Source organism: Psammomys obesus, unplaced genomic scaffold (assembly GCF_907164565.1).
Source record: "Psammomys obesus unplaced genomic scaffold, mPsaObe1.curated_primary_1811, whole genome shotgun sequence".
NCBI classification, from domain to species: Eukaryota; Metazoa; Chordata; class Mammalia; order Rodentia; family Muridae; genus Psammomys; species Psammomys obesus.
Window position 1 is genome coordinate 9,927 of NW_026590592.1, and position 4,200 is coordinate 14,126.

A 4,200-nucleotide genomic window follows, 5' to 3' on the forward strand; every position below is an offset into this window, starting at 1 on the left:
CTTCTTCTTCTTCTTCTTCTTCTTCTTCTTCTTCTTCTTCTTCTTCTCCTCCTCCTCCTCCTCCTCCTCCTCCTCCTCCTCCTCCTCCTCCTCCTTCTTCTTCTTCTTTTTTAGACTAAAGGAGGGAAGTGTAGTGGAAGTTTTGGTTTCTGTCAAAACTCAGTAATGTGCCAGGCATGGTGGTACATGCCTTTAATCCCAGCACTCAGCAGGCAGAGGCAGGAAGATTTATGTGAGTTTGAGACCAGTCTGGGCTACAAAGCAAGTTCCAGGACAGTCAGGGCTACCCAGACTGTCTCAAAAAAAAAAAATCAAAACAAAACAAATTGTTATGTTATGCAAACATGGTTTTGTTTGAATCCCAGGTGTGAAATATGGGGCTGCCCCAGATTGCCCACAGGAGCTGACAATTTGTCCCGTGCAGACTCTGAGAGGACCCTGAACTTTGGCAGCTCAGATAGTTTAATTCTGGCAACTCTGAGAGACAATAAATGCCAGAGCCAGGAGAGACCCAGGGTCGGTGGCTCTGAGGAAGAAGAGGGCTGCCGCTTCCCCCTGCTGCTCCTGGTTGCTGTTGGTGCAGTTTGGTGAGAAGTCAGGTCTCCTAACTATGAAGGTTGGACTTGCCCCAAGGAGCCCAATGACCCTAACCTGCAGGAAGAACCTAAAGAGGATTACGGTCCCTTCTACCCACTAAGCTTTCTTTCCTCCTTGGTGTTGGGGAGTTGACAGGGATTGGGGTGGAGGAAGGAGACATAGAAGCCCACAGGAAATAGATCTACAATTAATTGATTACAGAGCTCCAGGTGTACACCTCCACACTCAGGATGGAGCACTGTTCCTGTCTCCACTTAGAGATGGAAACACTGAGTTCCTAGACATTATATAGTTTACGGTGATCAAGAAAAATGATGACGGGCCAGGCACGGTAGCTCAAGCCTATGGGGGGGGGGGCAGAGTCAACCAGTTTCTATGAATTGAAGGCCATCTTGGTCTACATAACAAGTTCCAGACCAGCCAAGGCTACATAGTGAGACCCTTCTCAAAAGAAAGAAACACACAAAAAGAACATAAATGGCTTGAGATGCAGCTGAGTTTAGAGAATGTTTATCTACTATGTTTGATGCTTTGGGTTCAAATCTCAGCACTGAATAAGCCAGCTGTGTCAGCTTCTGGCCTGTAACTCAGGAGACAGGGCAAAGGGGTCAGAACCTTGAGCTTGTGCCCACAAAGTGACATAGTGGGTAAAGGCATTTGCTGTGGCAGCCTGGGGGTGACTTGAGTCAATTCTCCAGGCCCCACATAAAGGTGGAAGGTGACAACTACTCCACAGAGTTTTCCTCTGACCTCACACACACTCACTGTGGCATACACATACCCTCACCCACGCACGGACACATATGTAATCATAAACAGGTGAGTAATTTTCAAAGGCCGTTAATGTGTCTCAGTATCCAGTCTTGATGGCCTGAGGTTGATGTGGACCCATGAGGTGAAAAGAGAGACTCTATCTCAGCAAGGTGCCCTCTGACCTACACACACACACACACACACACACACACACACACACACACACACACTTTTTAAAAATTGAAAAAAGGAGGTTCAGGTCAACCTGTGTTACCCAAGATTGTTTCAAAAGCAAAATAAAGTAGCAGGTGTGGGAAACGCACGCTTCTAATACCAGCATTCTTAAGGCCAAAGCACGCTGATCTGTGTGAGTTCAAGGCCAGCCTGCTGCATATAGCCCACTCCAGGACAGCTAGGCCTGCATAGTGAGACCATCTCTAAAACAGCGAGGCAACACCAACCTCAGCTGAACAACATCAGAAGCCTTGTCAGAACCAAGGATTGCAAGCATGTGAAGAAGAGCCAATGGAGACCCCGCAGAGGCCAAGGCTGTGTGCCACTGCCTTTCTGAACCCAGGGCTTAGGCCCTGCTCTCTCCACCACACACCAAGGAAGGCTACAAGGAGCAGGAAGAGCCACAGAGATGATCCACATGAGTGTTTGTTCAACCTCGTCCTCCAAAGTCAGAGCCCAAGCCTGAAGAGGACCCTTTTAGCAGGGAGAAGGGACCCAGAGGGAGAGGGGAGAGCTGGTGCTGTGGAGAGAACACGGAGGTGCCAGGACTTAGGAACACAGCTGGAGCGCGCCTGCCTGGCACTCACGAAGCTCTGGGTTTCACCCTAAGTTTGAATTCAATACGAGGAGAGGCCAGGCTTGAACTGTGGCCTTCCTGTTTCCAGAGTGCCAACCTGGTAGGTAGGCACCACACTGCCCAGCAGAAGCTGAATTTACCCTGGTGTTCTTTATTTTTGTTTAAACATATGTGCTTGTGTGTATGCCATCCGTGTGCAAAGGCCAGATGGAGGATTACCTTAGGCTGAAACCACAGGCAGGTGAGAGTCACCCAACATGGTTGCTGAGATCTTATCTCAGGTCTTCTGGAAGAGCAGCCAGGGCTCTGAACCTCAGAGTTCCGCTCCAACCCCTTGTTCCTGTACTCGTCACTCCTGACATCCTTAAGCTTAAAAGTTTGGCGTCTATGAGGTGATGGATATGTGTCCAGCAGGGATTGTGGAGGTGGCCTCAAAGGTGTATACTTATTGTAAATTCAGGACATTGCATAGATTATATATGTCCACAGCTGTTGTTTGTACGTGTGTTACACCTTAATAAAATATTTTCTTATCGAGCCAGGGATGGCGTCTTGTACTTTGTCCAAGATCTAGACAAGTATGCTTCCTTTAAGCCATTTCTCCAGCCTGTAAAGTGGGCCTTTAAAAGCACAGTAAAAGACAGTGAGAACATTTGAAGCCAGGAAGTATGCTGTTACACCTCAGGGCTGACCACAGCACATACTTCCCTGGCAGGAAGGAGGTTAAAGTCCTGGAATAAAACCCATGTTAGGGCTGGGGAGATGTCTTGGTGGGTGATGTGCAAGGGAGATGGCCTAAGATTGAACTCTAGAACATTTGTGAAAGTTGGATATGGTGCGCCTGGAACCCCAGCACTTGGGGAGGTGGAGACAGCAGAGCCCAGGGCCTCACTGAGCAGCCAGCCTAGCTGAAAAGCCAGCTCCATGCTCAGTGAGAGACTTGTCTGAAAAATCCAACAGGACCTTTCTATAGGATTGGCCATGTTTACTGCCCCAGAACATTGACCTGCTGGCTGGGTGCTTCATGCACACAGCTGGAGCCCTTCCCCCAGCCTAGGGCTTGGTGGCTGGTGGCCAGCACCTTCCCTCCAGGAGTGGTGGCCACACATTGAAGCCCCTCAAGTACTTGGGTCAGTGTCCATCCGTTTGGGGCTTAGAGGATGCTGGCAATCAGGCTGTCGAACCCTGGCCCAGACCTTCGAGTGGCTGCACTCTTGGATCACTGTCCCTGAGCCTCTAGACCAACTTTGCCTTCTCTGGGGCACTGTATGTGGTCTCCTCAGGGATAAAGCAACTGGTACATTCCACCCTGTGCCCAGTGTTCTTTGTGCTTGTCAGAGGTGGAGCACGTTTTTTTTTTTTTAACAAAGACTTCATTCTCTCTCTCTCTCTCTGTCTCTGTCTCTCTTTTGCTCTCTCTCTCTCTCTCTCTGTTGTTCATGTGGAAAATCAAGCACCACTCTCATTCCAGCTCTGTCTGCTATTGGGGAGGCCCCTACAGATCTTCTTTGCCCCCCACTTCAGTTTCCCTTTGGGCTGGGGAAACGATGAACACAGGGGTCCCTCACTTCTTGAGGGGGGCATCAATGCCTCCAGGTTCTTCCTGTCTGAGGGAGCCCCGGGAGAGAGGTTGTGTCCCTCTGAATACTGTGAGTGCCTGGCTAGTCATGGCCTCTTGGTTCACTGCTTTGCAAACACCACATTTAGAACCTCTGTGGAGCCAGGTGCAGTGGCACATGCCTGTGATCCCAGCACTCAGGGAGGCAGTGGCAGGCAGATCTCTGTGAGTTCAAGACCAGCCTGGTCTACAAAGTGAGTTAGGAAAGTCAAGGCTACACAGACAAACCCTGTCTCAGAAAAACAAAAACAAAAACAATCAACAACCAAAACAGAACCTTTACAGACAATAATATGGACACTGGCCCTCCCTTGCTAGTTTGCTATGGCTGGAAGGACCAGAATCAGCTCTTCCTTCCAGCTTGAGCTCTGCTCACCACCTACTCAGACACCCTTGGGCTGGCAGGACCCCAATTTTTCCT

General features: G+C 49.5%; 1 protein-coding gene across 1 annotated transcript in view; it reads right to left on the reverse strand.

Annotated features, from left to right (window-relative positions):
- Positions 1-4,200, reverse strand: part of LOC129677327 (NXPE family member 3-like) — a 15,431-nt gene that overhangs the window by 9,915 nt on the left and 1,316 nt on the right.